General features: G+C 41.8%; 1 long non-coding RNA gene across 1 annotated transcript in view; it reads left to right on the top strand.

Moving 5' to 3' along the window:
- Positions 1 to 20,043, top strand: part of LOC108794030 — a 122,210-nt gene that overhangs the window by 52,761 nt on the left and 49,406 nt on the right. The window lies entirely within an intron of this gene.

Raw genomic sequence — 20,043 nt, 5'->3', positions numbered from 1 at the left:
TGTGACAGATGTCAGGAAGGAGAGCAAGTGCAAACACTCAGTGATCAGTGATCGCTGAGTGATTGTAGATAATTGAGGACATAGCATGTTGACTATATCCTCAATTATGAATGAATGGGAAGTGATCTACATCACCTCCTGTTCATTCATAGTTGTGGTTATAGTAAACATATTCTGTCCTCATGTTATCAATGAACAGGAACACTCAGTATAGAGGATTCCTGTTCATTTATAAGAGGGGCTGCAGAAAAAGAGATCCTCAATCTCTTTTTCTATTTTAAAAGGGAAATATCAGGGGTCTACTTAGACCCCTAATATTTCCCCGAACCCCTAAAAGTAAAGTAAAAAATAAAAATATGTAATAAGAAATGAATTCATAAAAAAATATATAACAAAATTAAAAAGTTTATAAAAAATACATTAAAATAAAATATTTTAAGAATTGGAAAAAATAAAAATAAAAAACAATTTCAGTTTCGGGCTGACAATTTTCTTTTATTTCGGTTTCGGTTTTAAAATTTCCATTTCGGTGCACCTCTAGTATTTATATAGCACTGACAGTTTATGCAGCGCTTTACATACTGCACATTCTCATTAGTTCCTGCCCTCATTGAGCGTACAATCTAAGGTCCCTATCTCATATGCATACATACAGGGACAATTTAGACTGGAGCCAATTACCTTCCAGCATGTTTTTGGACTATGGGAGGAAACAGGAGTACCCAGAGGAATCACTTGCGAACACATGGAGAACATGCAAACTCCTTGCAGATCGTGTCCTGACCTGGAGAATCTGAACCGGGTACCCCAAGCGCTGCAAGGCAGAAGGGCTAACCACTATGCCACGGTGCTGCCTGATTGGGTCAATTGTTACTCGCAGCAAAGGTTGTGGGGATCTTCTATGCTCCCGAGCTAAAGCCTTATGCCGCAGTAGTTTGCAGTCTCATCCATATAATTCTTACAGCAGGTAAGTCACCTCCGGTAATTAGAGAATTGTCATTAGACATTGTGATGTTTAGTCTTGCAGAAGACACAACTGAAAAATATCCTGCCTAGCAAAGCCCTTCTGCTAGTGCCCAAGGCTTTTTTATACTTTAGTTTACATAATGGAGATCATTAGCCTAAAATATGCATTGGCAAGAACTTGTTTGTTTTATGATGATGTTTATAACTAGCAATGGTGATGTCAAGTATAAGCTCAGAGAAGCTGGTGATCTGTTGCCCAGTAAGCGATGGGAAGCGGAAATACACTGTTGTGCCACCTCCTGGGATTTTCTTACCTTATTTGATTCAGCTTCAATACACAAATTTTAATTATTCTAACTAAGATGTTGTTACTTTGTCTGTTCAGGGTAAAGTGACAATGTGCTTGTAAAAAGTCTCCCGCCACCCCGGTTTTACTCACAATACCATCGCTCCTCCCTTTGCTGCCACTGAATAGAAAACCTGATGCTTTTGGGTATGAGAGATCATGTGACCACCTCCTATTTACAGTGTTCAGGTCTAGTAGCGAGTCACCAGGCCCGAGCACTCATCACATGATGAAGAATGTAAGTATAACTGGTGTGAGCAGTGCCTTAAAAAAACATTGCCACTTAGACCTGAATGGGCAAAGTAAGAGTGTCTCTTTAAGGCAAACCAGCCATATTAGAGTTCTGACACATAGGGGTTGATTAATAAAACCTGTTTCGCATGGCATTCTCACTGCTAGATGGAGTCAAGGAGCATAGGAATTGCCTGTGCTCCTCAACTCCATCTACTGGCCAGAATGCCTTGTGAATGGCATTTGCCCAGATTATGCCTGGGCGGGAGTTTTATAAATCAATCCCTTAAAGTTGTTCAAAGAGAAAGCACTACCGGGTGCCTGCTATTATTTTTACAAAACATAGAAGCCTCTTCTGTGCACCACTCTGATGCTTTTTCTCTTTTGTTACTAAGAGCTTGCTTTTGCTTATTTTAGGGGCTAAGCCCAATTACTTTGAGCAATGTCTTGACACTTGATATGCACATGTTTGTTCCACGTTAAACACTCACCAAGTAGTAAAAGAAGGATAAAAATGATGGCCCCCAGAGCTTGCACCTTCAAAAAGTCAGCTATCACAGTTGACGTTCTTGTCAAGTCCCTAAAACTTTACAAAAGGGTCAGTTCACAAAACCAATGCTCCAGGATAAGAATACTAATTTTAAAAAAAGTGACTGGTATTTGCTGCTGAGTGCAATGAAATATGAAAATTACAACCACATGGCTAAATTAGAGAGTTTTTTCTTCGTGTTAAAGCATTGCAAAGTGAGCCCAAAGCACATAGTGGTACACCACTACCAAGTGATATAATTATGTACATCTTCCCCAGCATGTAGAAATAATCTGTCAGCTTTACAGTTGCTCAAATTACTTCTACAAGAAAGATAACAGTGGAGAAAATATGTAAACAAACTCTCGGCTGCTTACATATTACAGTGTACTATCAAATTGTAAACATGTCATTCTGGAGCATGGGGAATATACAAAATATTGTGAGGCACTGGCTAACAGGATTGTGGACAGTATATATGTGTAACCTAGGTTTCCTACCTACACGTTGTGAGGGGCTGCAGGGTTTATGACTGATGTGGCTAAAACAAACTTTTTTGTTTTCTCAGAATTTTAATAACTCCTGTTTTGGGTCCTGGAGCCCAGAGGCTTTGTAGAGCTTTGGGTAGCATAAAGCCTCCATTCCCATGTCCACATCATACCGGGTTAACAGACCTCATTATAAGTCTCAGCTGTCCTGGGCCTTTATATATGTGAGCTGACTGATTATGGGGACTCTCTCTCTCTCTCTTACTCTCTTTGCTATGGGAGCTTGCTGCTATGTGAAAAGGCTGAGTGCTGACAGAATACTAGAAAAGGTACAGGTGCTGCCTATTTGTTGTGGGGAACTCATTAGGTAGAATCCTGTTAGTCAGGAACTGCCCTGAGTTTAGTTCATGGCTCGGGCTAGTAGATATTTTATTTGTTTTTATGCTGTGTTGCTATAGAAAGCGTTTTGCTGAATAAAAATGTAAGACGAACTAGCTTGGATTGTTCCTGGGTTTTCTTTCTTGTGCATGGTTTACTGCTGCTCATACCACTTGAGCATGTCCCACTTACACTATAGATATACAGTATATATAAGATGTGTAAGGCAGCATGGATATGGAGATTTCATAAAGTAAGAAGATGGAGTGCTGATGTCAAATATTTGCTGAGTGCTAAAGAGAAGATCCCAGTAGAGTAATAAATACTAGGGGGTGGATCTACTACTTCCTGAGTATGCAGGAAATACTATTAATAATTTTTTCTTTATTCTTACATATTACATTCTGTGTGTAGGAGCTCAATGATGTCACTTCACTTTTTGGGCGTGCAGTCTCTCCTTTATCACTTCCAGTATATGAAGGAAATGGAAATGGTGATTATGATTAGAATAGTTATAAACTGTAGTTTGTCATTTGAGAAATGTGATTATGTGTACTGTATGATTAATACTGTGCCTTGCATGGGCAAGGAAAGAAAATATTCATGGCAGCCTTAGAGTTCATATAGTTCAGCATGTATCAGAAAGCAAAGTGAATGCTCTTAAGAGTAATAACTGCAACACTTAATGAAAGGAGTTGACAGACTTCAGGATAAAGCTTTGTATGTAAAGGTGTCAGAAGGGGTCAACCAGCATCTGTCCCTCACTGCCGCATCCACTGCCAGACTCCTGGATCGAAAGTCATATTGAGCCTAATGGTTTGATATAAAGTACATGAACATTGATTGGAATATTCACTCTGCTGCGCACTCTGTTAAAGCAAAATTAATTGTGGCTCGTGGGTGGTTTTGTGCGATCATATGATAGCTAGCACAGGAGCCGCATGAGCGCTGTGGCCACTCGTCTTCCCTGAATCTAATAATATGTAGCCCTAAAGCAGCTATTTGTCACAGGACAGTTATGGATGTAAGGCCTGACTGCACACCAAGAAAAGCAATTTTACAGGTGAACAGTAGCCATTATAACAGTACAACTATAGCTTGAAGTTAAGGTTTTCCATTTCCAATGGAACATTAAGTGCATTTTTTAAATTGCAGTTTGCACAAGATTAGTAGATCTTCATATAGATTAAAAAAAAAACTTTATTTGTACTCCAGATGTTAATAATTAACAGCCCCTCTTGGCTTACCAGGTCTTTTACAGCCATTTTCATGTTTAAATGTAATCAAGTGCAGAATTGCTGCAGACATCACCATCCGGTCACGTATCCTCTTGAGCAGCTGTAATGGAAATGTTAACATTTAACTTTGCTGGGCTGGGTGTTATTCCATTGCTTGAAAAACAAAAACACATATGTTTCCAATATTTGTAATGGAACTGCAAATGTTTTAAAATTGTGTTTTTTTTCCGGGTTGGGTTAATATGAAATTCTTTCTATGAAATAAATGTTCTACATCTGCTAGTCTTGCCAAATGAAAACCAAACTATGGTGGATTGAGACCTTGTTTCCTTTTTTTTATCTGTATGTGTTCAGTTTTTATACTGTGCCTGTATTTACAAGTCTGCAAGTAGAAGTCTAAGCAGGCCCCCTTTCTTTCCCCATCATAGTGTTAAATAGAGTGGGGTCGGGTGTCCCAAGTGACTCCATAATTGTAACAGGAAGTAAAGGGATGGTTCTTCAGTTCTGTAATGGACAGCAACAACACTTTTACCATTTCTACTGTGGAAAAAAATTGTTTGTTCCCTATTGGGGACATATTTTCTTCCTGTCCTAAGTGGCACTGGAATGTTAAGCAACATAAAAGTTAAAGGAGAACTATGGGGTCAGGGCTTTTCCCCATAGTTCTCCTAAGGGTCACGGGAGAACACAAACTAGCGTTCTCCCGTGACCCAAAGCTCGGTATACCGCAAGCTACAGCTCACGGTATACTGAGACGCCGCAGCCGGGACGGACCCCGACAATACTGTCTGGATCCACCCAGCTGCGGGATTGACAGCTGGCTCTGCCTATATAGAGGCAGAGCCAGCTGTGCTCGCCACCTCCCCCGTCCGTTTCGCCAGTCGGCGCTGGAGGATTGGACAGGGGAGGGGGGGGGGAATCCCTGCAGGGAGCCGTGAGTGACGGGGATATGACCTGATACACCTAATAAAAGAATTTGGTTTTGAAGAGACATTTGGAGTGCTGGTGACTATTCATCTTATCGCCCCTTACACTGGTTGTCCCTATAGTGCCCCTTCTAAATGCTGCTGCAACATTAATTTGTTATGGAGCGTGAGGATCAGGGAGGCAGTGCTGGAAGGGGTGGGAGAGTCAGCAGGCAGGGATGGGAGTAGCCAGGAGCTGGGGCAAACTACAGGCTGCAGGGGAGGATGAAAAACGATACTCTTCTGTCCTCCATTAATGCTCGGCAGGGTACAAATCTGACGTTGTTGCTTGCTAGGAATGCTGCGGTCCTATCAGCCAATGACTGAGAAGGAATGGGGACTAGGGCCAATCGCAGTCTGAATAGAAACGCTACTTGGTCTGTATGTAGACTGTGGTCCACTGTTTAGGGACCCAAGTTCTAATCTATTCCTACTCTGTTGAAAGCTAAAAAAAAACAACTGACATTTTAATGCCCGGCAGTTTATTTAAAAATGAAAAAGAAGTCTATGTAAACTGTTGATCACATTGTACTCTAAAGAAGTAAATGTTTTCCTTTGCAGTCTCTCAGGGAAAAAGACTGCGTTCCCTTGCAGCTCTTTGCTTCTCTGCAGGCCGTGACACTATCTGGAACTTTGGGTCGTGGAGGTGTGCATGTTACGTGCTCCACTGTGGCAGTCACTGTTGCATGACTGAGAACATGACATCACTGCTCACCCAAGTCATTGAGACAGCAAATATCCGCACCAGCTGGGGAGGGGCAAGGACCTGCGAGGGAACACAGGTAAGGTAAGTAGATGGAGGTCGGATGATGCCCATTCCAGAGGCGTTGTCATCTTGCCCTGCAGGTGCAAAGTGACAGTGACTGTTTAAGCCTTGCTGTTGACCTGACCAAACTTGGTCTAAGTATTGGCCACTTTTGGACAGGCCATGATTACCTTTTATAAACGCCAACCATTCTGAACCCTATAAATGGCTGGACATGCAGTACCTTGTTCACAATACCACCACAATGTCAATGAACAGATTTTGTTTTCTTTATCTTGTTACACCTTGTTACTTGAATCAGTTGGCAAATCTCCCTTGAGCAGAGTCACACACTTAACAACTCTTTTCTGAGTACACCATTGCCTCAGGTCTACAGGTGCTGATATTCATTTCTGGGGTTACTTTTTTTAATACGGTAGTATGCGTTGTGAAATCTGTTCTATATTTTCATGTCTCCTGGAGCTATCCTAAAATAAAGACGTATCCCTTGGGTTTTCAATGGCATGCATGATATGTTAATTTGTTCTGATAGAAAAAGGCAATGCGGTATAAAAGTGGAGGGTTTTTATTTCCTTTCATTCACTACACTGTAAATTTAAAGTGAACCCACATTTGCACATTTAGGGCAAAGCACTTAACTGCCCGCTTCTACCCCTTTGTCCTTTTGCTCCACTGCTGCTTTGTTCAGCTGCCTGGAGGAAAGTTACATACTGGTTATGGTACTTGGTGACGAGGCAGCATGAAGCAGGCTTCCCGGCCAATCAGGAAGCCAGGCGGCGTGTAATGACTTGCCGCCCAGCTTCCTGATTGGTCGAGAAGATGGCAATTCAGAAAGCCGGGAGGCGAGTCATTACCTGCCCCCCAGCTTCCTGATTGGCCAGAAAGCCGGCTCCATGGTTCCTCATCACCTGGAGACATTTTCCTGGCTATTCTGGAAGCTGAGGGGAGGGTAATGACTCGCCTCCCGGGTTCCTGATTGGCCAGCTTCTCGACCAATCAGGAAGCTGGGCAGCAAGTCATTCCACGCTGCCCGGCTTCCAGAATAGCAAGTCATTACTTGCTGTCCGGTTCCCTGATTGTCCAGCTTCCTGACCAATCAGGAAGCAAGACATTACACACCACCCGGCTTTCTTAATGGGACTTCCGGTATCGGTATTCGGTATCGTCGAGTATCAAAAAAAAACGGTATCGGTGCATCCCTAGTTGACAATTAACATACCAGCATACCTTTGGAGTGTGAGAGGAAACCAATTCAAGCAGAGTTTGCAAACATGCAAACTGCATGCAGATAGTGTCCTGGCTGGGATTCAAACTGAGGACAAAAGCTAACCACTGAGCCATCTGAATGCATGTTGGATAAACATCCCTATATTAACACTGTATCTGATATAAAGCAGAATTTTTGTATACAAAGCTGGCCAAATAGGGCATAGAGGAATTATTTTCATGTGTGTACTCTTTCCAAAAATGAGGACAAAACCATTGGTTAGGTAAGATTTGTGATGGGAGTGATGATATGTCAATACGTTATATATTTTTTTTAAAAAGGCAAGGATGTGCTTCTGTTTTCCAGAGAAGCAATTCTCCTCTTATTATTATGTCGTGAAGGAGTTATATTAAAGATCCACATCCTGAAGAAATACCAGTATGTCAGAGTAACAAGAGAACCAAGGCTTTTATTATTGGTTTAAAAAGAAAAAGATTACTGGTTTCAGTGTGACAATCTTAGCAGCTCTCTGTCTGCTGGTTATTACTACGTGTCATATGTGCTCCCAGTTATCTTGTCTCCAGGAGATTCCTAGAGTGAAGCTTGTCATCATACATTAAATTTGTATTTATTTGCAGCAGTATGTGGATACTGGAGAAAATGAAATGGCAATGACAAATCAGTACACAGCTGGGAGGCTGTAGCTGTGACACGACAAGCATGTGCTGGGCTTTGTAAATAAAAGTCCCTTAATGGTAATTATACACATGCCAATAGACAACTAACTATTATCCTATAATCATGAGCTATATAGTAGGCTTCATCTTTGCTTGCCATTATTGGTCAATGGATGCTATAGGAGCGCCACTAAACTGTTAGGCAACAAACCAGTTAAGTGTGAGGTTTTCAGCTCACAGGCTGGCCCAGCACATAGCAGTGGTGACCTGGACACTATATAGCATCTAAATGGAGAACACCTACCTTCTTGTATGATGTGGTAATTCGGAAAGTCAATAATGAATTCTAGTTATAGCCTGATTCTAGACAAATCTGCCTGAAAACATGGAAACACCAGCTGGATCATTTTGTTAGTATAAGGACCCTTTGGCGTGGTCTGATCAAGTGGAGATCCATGCACAGATTCCCTGCTGATCCGAGTGAATGTCACTGTTGTGATATCCATGTCTGTCCAATTTTTTCCTCCATCTTGCGATGGAGGAAGAAACTGATATTTCCAGGACCCCGTGTTGGTCTAAGGGGAATTGGATGTAAACGTGTGCCTTTAGCTCAGATCAGATTACCCCCAATCTGGCACGATCAGGTCCGGCAAAATAGAACTCTGATTCTGGCGGGAGCTGGGGGCTACAAGATGTAAACAGACACCCGTCCATTTAGATCCAGCTGCCCATAGACTAACACTGGGAGTCTGATAAGATCTGCCTAATAAACTGACAGTCAGACCTGATTGGAAAGCCTGTGTAATAGGACTCTAAGTCTAGCTACCTCAGCGTTTAAACATCAATGAAGAGGTAACCGGAGCTACTTCCGGATGTAACCAGATCTACTTCTGCTTTGAACCTCCTGTTTCATCATCTCTTCTTATTGATAATGCTGCTTACACCCACTGCAAGAGAAAGAAAGACTCGTATTCTTCTTTTTCTTGAAAATTGTTCTTGTTCTTTTTCTTAAAAGAATGCTCATTACTGTCACTTTCTGTGTAATTGCATACATTGACCTTTTTGCCCCCTTTTTCCCAGGCACTATCTCTATTGTTGAGTTTTATTCTTTTTTTCTTACTAAAACTGAAGCTTTCTACTTGGCACTATTTCTATATAAAATGGACCTATTATCATTTGTGAATATGTATTACCCTTTCTTTGAAAGGAACTTACATTTTACAGTCTTTCATAGAAAATTGGAGGAGTGAAATTCCTGAAACAATATTTAAATCTTATATCATGGGTTGTACATTGAAAGCGGAGTGTTTGAGAAAAGTTTTCACAATCGACAGGGCTATACAGGTACATTAACAAGTTCAAAATGCAGGGAACCCAGATCAATAAGGCCACCCTGAAAATGGTGAAAGACTGCAATGCCGTGGAGATTCTCCCCATGGCATATATAGGTGTAGCAGAGTTGGAGGACTGAAATTCTGCTCATCTGTGTACCTACTCCCCCTTTTCATCCTGTCACTGGTGAGTAGGTTTATAATAGGGAAAATAGTTAATTTCCCATGATGCTGTGCAAGCCTCATCTCTCAGCACATTGCATGACATTTTGCTTGTAGGATTTTAAGCATCCAGCTTTCCTGGGAGGCAACATTGAGTCATGGTGATGTCACCGGTGCCTTGGGAAGAAGCCAGAAACCAAGTTCCGAGGTTTTTTTTTTGCACTGCCTCATTTTGGGAAACCTTTCATTAGAGTTTTCATGCAAGGTCTGCTCTAGCCTTTTTTTATGACTTATTTGAGGTGCTTATGCACTAGGTTTAGTATACACAAGGGTCAATATGTTCAGAATATATCTCACACTGCTACCAAACACATGCTAAAGCCAAAAGCTGTTTGTAGATGTTAATCAGATGAGTACTTGGTGAAGTATTTTTGTGTTCTTCTATGCCACCTCACAGTTGACAGGTATGGCAGTATATGGATGCGACTGACACTAGTTTGGTTCTTTTGAACTGCTGCCCCATAAAAGTGGCCAAAGCCATACAGTAGGTACTAGATATCCTTCTGCATCTAAATAAGGTGGGACTTTCTTTCTCAGTACCACAAGTTTGGATATAGCTCATTTTATACATGAGGCTCCTAGAACTGAGAAGCAGTATGAATAGTAGCTGGTATATCCCCTACACTAAAGTGCTCCTTAATACTTAAAGTGACATTAAAGTCAACCCCCCCCCATGCTGCTTTAAGGACTTACCTTAAATGATGCCTCTTGATCCGATCATCTTCTTCTTTTCTTTCTAGTAGTTTTCAGGAGTCCCTCCAGCACTGGTGCCGGTCTCTGATTCAGCGCTGACTGCTGTGTCTCCTGTGTCCCACAGAGTCTGTGCACGAACACGCTGCCGGCTGCATGCATTGACTTACCCTGTGTCTCTGCTCTTCTCCCGGCCGAAGATCTCTACTGCGCATGCGCTTGCCCCATGATCCTTCGAGAATATTCAGATCTTCGGACGGGAGCGAGCGGCGGGGACACAGGTAAGTAATAACCTTTTTGGTAACTTTTGTATTTTTTTAAAAATGTTTTTGCATATGTCTACTGCTTGCTAGCAGTAGATATATACAAAAGAAATGCTTAATTATACTTTTAAGCCTCTTCTACATAGACACTACACACGAGGCTGGGCTTGGTGCAAACCCAGTTTGCCCAAGCACACTTAAAACTCTAGCCGCCACCTCCTCCTCCTGACCCAATGAGTGTCGGCAATTGTGTTAGGCACATTCCCCTATTTGTGGCGTATAGCTGTGGGGTGGGGAATGTCTCCACTGAACTCAGGGAAACTGGGTTCAAACCAAGCTCAGGCTAATCTCTAATAGATACGTGTAAACAAACAATTTCTTAAAATAAGCTTTTCACACATACCCCCCCTCCTAAACTTTAGTCCTAACACTAACCTAACCCTTGAAATAAGCTTAACACTAAACTAATTTATCTCCTAAAGTAAGCCCTAACCAGAACCTGTATCAAATAATGTAAGTCTGCACCAAACCTGTAAATAATGCAATATATCTATAACTTGACTAATCACCTGAGGCAACAGACATTGTAGCAATTGGCCTGAAGATGTTTGTGGAATTATTTGCTGGGTTTTACTTTATAATTTCAGGTCTGCATAATGCAAGCATTCCCTAAAGCTACTATGAAGCCTGATTTAAATGTCAGAAATTCCTCAGCCTTTGTAAAACCAGAGGAGAACAGTTATAAGTGCTGTTAGGAATGTCAGCGAACTGTTCGATTCATGGTTATAATAAATAACTGAATGTGTTAGCTTTATGTCATTCCAGACGTTCTGTGATGGGTGGAATTAAAATATATGCACCAAAGAACTTGTGCACCATCATCTGTGCTGGGTATTTATTTTCAGTGAGCTCCTTCTTTGGTTATTATTACAGTGTGTATGTTAATTTAAATGTGTATGTTGCATTTACATATCTATGCTTGCATTTTCATATGTATATTATTCTTTAAATGTGAATATTTGTAAATTAACCTCTGGAGGGAGTCTCAGTGGCCCAGGGTTATTATTCTGTCCCATTCATACCAGCAGTGTTTGACTGATTTGCTCAATGCAATCCCAGCGCAAGAACAAGGCAAACAGCCTTATGTCCTATGGTTCTAGTTCACATGAATGTGCTGCCTTGGTGTGTACTGAAAACAAAAGTAGGATGTTTTGCTCAGCCCATTCCAGCACACTGTAACACATTGCTACCCAATGGGAAAAAAATAACAGCATTTTGTGTGTAAAAAAAAAACACATTGTAGCAAAGAGCAAGTTCAAATGTGTTATGCACACACTATCAGGCGCGCTTTGGTGTCAATGGGCCTTTTAGTAAGTTTACAAGTCCGCAAACATTCCTGATGCAATACTATATACAGAAACAGCTTAATTATAAAAAAAATAAATAACCTGTTATGATTAGAAAGCAGTCTTTAATCGCCAATCAATTTACTTTTCCTAGGCTGAAATCTTGTCATCGGTCTGCTTTGGACAGAAAGCAGCATTTCCTGAGTCTCCTCTTCTTCAGTAATCAGACTGCAGCATGTTAACTTTAAATCAGTTTAAAAGGTGAGAGGCTGCAGAAGGGGGCTGATTGGTGTCAGCCATTTTCTGATAACAGCCAAGAGCAAGTATAAATCCTGAAGAATAATAATAATATGCTGGCTGATTGATAAGCTGCCCATGCACTTTGCAATCGGATCAAACTATCGACTTTAGAATAATGATGTAGTAAGAGAGCCTACCCAACTAGATAGAAATTGAGTGGATTTGTTAGGTAGGACATCTACTACATAGTTTTGGTAGATTAAGTAGACTGAAAAGAGATTGCAAGGTGTATGGGCAGCTATTGCCTCTAGGTAATCTTTTAGCTATTTATAAAAAAAAAATCAAATAAAAACTATCCATCAAAGTGGGTGAAACACACAAGACTGGGCAATCTGCCAGTAATAACCACAGGGTGATAAAAACTGAAGTGTGATGTAAAGTTTGCATGTTACCAACACTTTGTGACCAGTGTCAGCTATGCTGCTACTTTTCCTTCCTTGTTCTTTCTGGCATTATGTAAACTAGCATGGAACACTAATTCCATGGCATATGGAATCCAAAGTTTGTAATTGCTGATGTATTGTAATATTAGCCAAGCATTTCTCAGAAGCACAGTGACAGTGCGGTCAGCAAAGGGGATGTATATAGTGCGTTACTATACGAATGTCTGACTGTACCCAAATGACTGATCTTTCTTACAGAAATCTTAAAGGCAGGCAGGCAGGCAGGCAGCCGATCGTCTACCTCCTCCTGGTCTATCAGGAGCACCAGTAGCAGCAGCAACTCATCAGGTCTCCAGCCCCATCTGCAGAACCTCTTTGGGTGTAAGCAGCTGCTGCAGAATCTCTTTGGGGGAAGCAGCTGCTGCAGAACGTCTTGGGGGGGCATTTTGCCAAAGGGGCCTGTCCGAACATTATTGGGCAAACACTGACTGCAGCCAATGTTCAGGTATTCTGACAGTGGTACGCCCATGCACACCGCTATCACAATCCTCTCTGACCATCTCCCGTGTCATGTCTGCAGTCTTTGACAATCTCCTGGTGCATATCTGCAGTCTTGGACAGTTTTCTGTCATAATACAATCACAGAACATTATGTACGACCCTTTGGTTATGTCAGGCCACGCTTGAGGCCCCATATTACGAAAGTTGCAGGTCTCTCTAATCAGCTATATTAAGCGGCCGCCTAGTTACAGAGCCGCCTCTGCTGCTTGCCATCCGACTGACCGGATGGCAACAGCACCAGGCCCATGATGCTCTTAATCCAGCCCTAGGTCCAAATCTGCTTTAATGGAAACCTGTAGTAAGGAAGTTTGGAACCGGCAATTGCTGACCACTCCTTCTAAAAATACTAGTTCCATGGCTGCCATACTAATCTAATGGCTTCAGTATTTTCTAAATCACTGACTGAACAAGTATCCAGATTGTGACTAACAGATTAGGTGGATTGGAGCGACATTCACCATATTTATTCCCAGAGAAGTTTTCGTACAAGTCATTCTGAATTGAGAAAGCTGGTTGGATGACCAATGAAACGTCTTCAAGAAAAATACAGCAAGTCCAGTTGCCTTGAATTATTTTTTACAGATATACCATGACCTGGATGAATGAGAACCTTCATGGACAAGTATCCAGATTAGAAGTTCTGACCTCAATGACTGCTGGTTTCAAGTCAGTGTCTCAAAATACACAGCCAGGCAAGTAAGATTTTCAGGAGAAGGTCAGCAATTGAAGCTTCTGTATTTCTCTCACTATGGGTTTCCTTGAATGCAAGTCAATAGCACCCCCAGCCTCTATCTATTCCTTCCTTTCATGTCTCTTCCAGAACACACAAAAGGAAAGCAGAATGACCTCAGCAGGGGAATTCATGTGGCTGCTTGTAATTGCATTCTGTTGACACAGACTGCACTTAAATCGTCCATTAAAACAAATTCATTTTATGGTGACAAATTGACGTTAACCCGCTGTTTGGGTAATGTATAGCACCATGTGGGAGATCTGTTAATTTACCTTGAGAGACCAGAAATAGGCTGAAATTTGAAAAAGTAGCAATCCTGATAATATCTTAAAGTAAAATAAAACTCTTTGTTTTTTTTGTATATATCTACTACTAGCAAGCTGTAGATATATGCAAAAACATTTTAAAAAAAGTTTAAAGTTACCAAAAAGAGAATTACTTACCTGTGTCTGCGCCACTCGCTCCCATCTGAATTCTGAAGCTTCTCGAGCAGCCATGCAGGAAGATGAGAGCGGGCGCATGCACAGTAGAGATCTTCGGCAGGGAGAAGAGGAGAGACACAGTGGAGGTGAATGCACGCAGCCAGGGGCGTGCAAGTCGGACAGACACTTTGGGACCCAAGGAGTCTGCGGTGGATCAGAGACCAGCACCAGCGCTGGATGGATTGCTGAATACCAGTGAAAGGAAGAAGTTCATTAGATCAAGAGGCATCATTTAAGTCCTTAAAGTAGCATGGGGATGGACGGACGGACATTTGTGACTTTAATGTCACTTTAAAATAGCAGTCTGACAGCTTTTTGCTTTCTGCCTGTTTCAAAGATGTACCTAGTCCAATGCCCAGTATTCCCACAAGAGTGCTAGCCCTAATGGGAGATACTGGCCCGAGTTATTACACATTAATATGTCAGGCACAGTGTAAGAAACATCAAAAAGTTTATTGAGTGACATAGAAGCAATGTAAAAGGGTAAGTTCACTTTCCCAAGTGAATTTGGAAAAATTGAATTACCTTCTCAAATCTGCCCCCACTTACCTTTTCGGTGAAAGCTCCTTCTCCTCCGCCAGTACAGGTATACTATGCATACCCCATACTGCCGTGTAGCACAGCCCTGACCTATGGATTTTGAATTTCGCTCTTGCAAGTTGCAAGCACTCATTGGTCAGCGTGCTACAGGGCTCTGAAAAACTCGGCTTATACTCGAGTATATACGGTAATTCTATTTTCCCATATTCACTTGGGAAAATGAAATTACTATTTAAGGCATTGTTTTGATAAGTTTGTGCAATGTTACAACTTTTATTTCCATCAAGAGTTGCGTTAATTTTGTTACCAAGGTCTTGTAGTGATGATGGGAGAGTCATACCACTGCATAAAGTCTTCTCCAGTACATCCCAAAGATCATCAAACCTGGTAATTTAGTATATTCAGGTAGGCAGCTGACCTAATGTTTTGGGGGCATAATATTGCCTGACCACCTGAAGCAACCCCAGATCGTAATATTTCCTATGGAATGCTCTTACCTATTGGCTTGGCTTGGCTTAGCTAAATCCAGGTGGAGAGAGAGAGAGATGGAGAGATGATAGATAGATAGATAGATAGATAGATAGATAGATAGATAGATAGATAGATAGATAGATAGAATGATGAAACCACTCTTTACTTGTCTCACCTGTGAGTAAGACTCCAATGATATAAAGTCAGCTGAAGATATATTCACTACAGTGGGCTCCACTGGGGACCCATGAATATACATACTTTCTTTTTAATATAAAGATGTTTTTTTAAAGAGAATCCAGCCTGTATTCATTTATTCATTTAAGTATGTTAATATTTGTGGCTTTGTTTTAAACTAAGCTATTTCATAACTTTGTACAAATAATTATATTGTTCACGTGTACAGGTAGCTGCCAGCCAGATGTCATTGTTTCCTTTTTCAATTAAATATAATAATTTTAAATAATCATAAATCGCTTAGACATATTTTTTTCTTAGAATGTAGTGTCACTTGTGAACTCATACTGTGGTTATGCAGAGTTACAATGCAATGACTACTTGCTGGATTAATGTACATGTATAGTCCTCAAGGTATATAGGTAAAATTCTGTTTTTGGGTGTAGAATATCAATGTTTCCATGGTGTTAAATACTAAAGCAGATACAGTCAGTTATTTTGGGGTTAACCAGATGAGTTCGAGTTATTGAGCTGCGGACATTGCGTCAGTGAGACGTAAAGATATATGCTGTTGTGTCTTTAGAAAAGGGTGTTGTGCAACGGTGCTCTGAAAAAGTTGAGCCACTCCTGCTCTGGCTGTTGCTTAAGCTGACACTTTCAGGAGTAGTTAGCACAAACCTCTGTATGCCCTTTTGGTTTTGTTCCTCTTAGAAAGTACTTCAAGCCTGTATAAAAAATCTAGTACAGATATAGTAGGAACGGATCTCCTGCCCCTCCTGACAAAGAGTCACACAAACATTTCCAGTAGTGATGGACGTTTATGAATTGTATTAATAAATAACTGTCTTTGAGATGCACTGGGAAACTAGTGTGGCAACACCAACACTGGACTAGCACAAGATGTCCATTAACCAACATTACCAGATATGTCAACTTTTCCTGCATCGGTAACCAACATATAAGGTAAAGCACTGCTGCTAGTTATACTTTTGTCCTTGGTCCATACTCACAGAATTATGTAAGTAAAGTGATAAAACCAGCTTTATTTTTTAACAGTGTGATCACTTAAATTTGAATGCCAGCCTTACATTCAGTCTTGCAGTTGTACAGGATTCTCTCTTATACTAGAATTGCATATTCTAATTTCACCGCACGCTGTGAGCTTCAAGTCAGATTGAGCCCTAGAGTTACATAGGGCAGTCTGCATGCCAAATACATTCTTCCTAAAAATACCCACTCCTCCAGGCTGACATGCACCCATCAAGCCATTTTGGTTCTTGCATATCCCCTCCTAAAAGCCAGCCCTCTGCTTGCATCAGGGCTGAGGGCTCTTTGGAGAGAGCTACTGAGGCAGGGAGCAGTGTTGTTTTCAGGATGCTATGTACAGCACCCTGCTGTACCCTAGTGATTATATCACTGGGTCTAAAATATGGTATGTAACGAAAACAGAAAGATCTTTTTTTTTTTTTCTTTCAATTTTAATTTAATTATCTTGTTTATAAGGGGGATGGGAGAAACCAGAGAAGGCAGAATATAAACAATTAAACTTCAGTTTTAAAAATCATGGTCATGGAATCCACCAAGGTAGCATTGGAGATCACCGGTAGACCGGCACTGGTCTGCAGTGTGTTCTAGATCCTCAACTCTCTGTAGTGTAAATTACTCATATAAAGCGGTAATAGACTCCGTTATATAGAATATGAGTAACAGCTCTCCGAAAACCTTTGTTAATAGTGTTAAACATGTTATTTTAATTGTTCAAATTAGACAAACCTTATATGTGTGTTATGTATTGAATGCTACAGACAGGTACTGCCTTTATTCTTAGAGCTTAGTATATACAAATGTATTGCTAGCAAAGAGCCGCATGTGGCCCAGTAATCATTGGTGGGGACCATTGACCTATATTGTACGCCTCATTAATTTCCGATAATTGCCCATAACGCTCTTTTCTGCAATTCCCTATGGACTATTTGTAATATTCACATATTTAAAAACACATTTGACATACAAGTACACTTCTTTTATCCCATAAGGTTTGCATGGGGAAAAGTAGCTGCCCAAGTAAAAAAAAAATACAAAATTTTAAGTGACATTAAAGTCCCCCCCACGCTGCTGTAAGCACTTACCTTATTTAAAACTTCTTGATCCGATCATCTTCTTCCACTTCCACCTCTAGCGCTGGTGCTGGTCTCTGATCCACCGCAGACTCCTGTGGTGTCTATCCAATGTGCGCTCTCCCGGCTGCCCAGCTGCGTCCATTGAGTTTCATTTTCTCTCCTCTTCCCTCCTGTATACTGCACATGCTCCCGCACACTTCTTCACAGCCATTTGGGAGCCGGGAGTGCTTCAGCCAAGAGCCGGGAGTGCTTCAGCCAGGAGCAGGGAGTGCTTCAGCCAGGAGCGAGCGGCGCTGGAGCAGGTAAGTAATTAGGTATTTGCCTAATTTTTTATTTCTTTTCTAATCATGGGGTATATATCTACTGCTTGCTAGCGGTAGATTTATGCCAAAAAGCAAAAGACTTGAATTATGCTTTAAAGAGGAGCCTCACAATAATCCAGCATACATGTTATTTGTAAAACACATACTCCCCTTTCCACACAGGCTTGCATCACCTGTCAAATTTCCAACTGATTCTTGTGTCCCGAGCTGCCATCTTCAGTAAGGGCAACTTAGATGTCTTCTGCCCGTCACCCTGGGAGTTGCCTGAAGACTTTCATATAGAAAAAAAATTTGGGCAGTGTCTATGTCACTTTTGCCTAGGTGAGAAAGATGTAGGTATAGGGACTACTACAGAAAAAAAGGTACAGTATGTACTAGGGATGCACCGATACCACTTTTTTAAGGCCGAGTACGAGTACCGATACTTTTTTCCAAGTACTCGCCGATACCAATTACCGGTACTTTTTCTTAAAGGGACAGGACACATTTTTTCTAAAGCAATACAAAATCATGATTTTAGGTCAGTTTCTTAATATTATGAAGAACATGAACACTCTGTAGTAGGGATGTCCCGATGCCACTTTTTCAGGCCCAAGTACAAGTACATCTTTTTTTTAATATTATAACAGATGGTGATGGTTCAGTTGATGGAGCAAAATGGCATACAACCATTTTGCTCCATCAACTGAACCATCGCCATCTGTTATAATATAAAAAAAAGACATTGAATAATGAAATGAATATTAAAGTTAGGTATTTGCATGAAGCAGTATAATAGAAATGTAGTAACTCACCGCGAGGTAATGGGTGAGGTTCTGTCATCGGCGGTGGATGTAGGTGGTGGTCCTCAGGCCTTTGTTGTTTCCGTGCCTATATGCTGGGCGTAGAAATTCCTGATGTTCCCAGTGGATTGCTGCAGTTGTGGTGAGGACCTAGACTGGGGTTGTGGGTGACTGAGGCTGCAGTTGTGGTGGGTATCTGGACTGAGGTTGGAGGTGAGTGCCTCTGATGCAGCTCGGGATGGCGGTGGGGGAAGAAGGTATTGCGGCCGTGAAGTGTGTGGGAAGAACAAGGGCCCACTGTGGGTCACTCGGTGGCGGCACTGTATGGGCAGACCCCAAAGTGTGGGATCAGGGTGTGGGGCTCCTATGAGTGGATCAGGCGGTGGGGAGATGCACACGTACGTCGGAGCCGGGACTGTGGCCCGGGCAGCGCGTGTGTGACCACCGTCGGCAGCTGTGGGGGAGCCACACCGACTGGATGGTAGAGGCAGCTGGATGAGCTGGTGTGAAGACAGGTCATGCTGATGGTAGATGGGAGAAAGGGTCCAACGTGGGTGTCTCTTGCAGGAACGGTGCGCTGCGAAACAGGACATATCTCCCAATTTTCCATTTCCTCAAGAGTCACTTCTGACATCTGCTCCATTCTGACCTCTTCTCCCGCTGATTGGCCGATTAGATGATGACCGGCCTCCTCACCAGTCACTCCTGACTGGTGAGGAAGCCGGTCAATCATCCAATTGGCCAATCAGCGGGAGAAGAGGTCAGAATGGAGCAGATGACTGAGGACTTGGAGGAGGAGTTCGCGGCCATCTTGCTTCATTGAAGACGCGATGGAGGTCCTGTGTGCGGCGGATTCGGGTCCCTGAAGATGGCGGACGCGGCACAGGTACTCGTTTTTTGTATCGGAGTATTTGCACGAGTACGAGTACTCATGCAAATACTCGGTATCGCCGCCGATACCGATGCTTGTATCGGTATCGTTGCATCCCTAGTATGTACAAACAAAAAACATTTTGCAATTCTTTGAAAGTAAGTGCTAATAAGTAATACAGGGAAATATGCAAAATGAGGGGGAAGTCCTGTTTTAAAGACTTTGGACCAAAACTATTCCATGTATGTTGAGAACCAGAAGCAGAGTTTTTGAATTGTTAGAACAAAGCAGTATATTTGCAAAATTGTTTTATCAGATGATCTCTGACAGTGACCCTCATTGTGACAATGGCCTGGTTGCATCAAGCATCTATTTCACATTCCAAGACATTTTCCAGTGTACACTCACACTCTTTAAGATGCCAAGAAACTCTGGAAATGTGCAGAAAATTAGAGAGTAGGATGCGAAGACTTCGAACCTTTGGACACATTTACTGTGTCTAAAGGATCGAATGGTCCCTTTCTCCATCAGAACTGGGAGTCCAAACTACATGTAAGCTCCTAGTAAAATGGATCGAGAGCATACTCAGGGATGGCCGCTTCCTTCCCTTCTTTATGTGACAGTATTGCCGGCCTTGTGATTGGCCACTCAGGCCGG

Source organism: Nanorana parkeri, unplaced genomic scaffold (genome assembly GCF_000935625.1).
Source record: "Nanorana parkeri isolate BGI_ZX_2015 unplaced genomic scaffold, ASM93562v1 scaffold804, whole genome shotgun sequence".
In the NCBI taxonomy this organism is placed as follows: Eukaryota; Metazoa; Chordata; class Amphibia; order Anura; family Dicroglossidae; genus Nanorana; species Nanorana parkeri.
The sequence above is the reverse complement of the archived record's forward strand: the minus strand, read 5'-3'. Positions and strand labels throughout refer to the sequence as shown.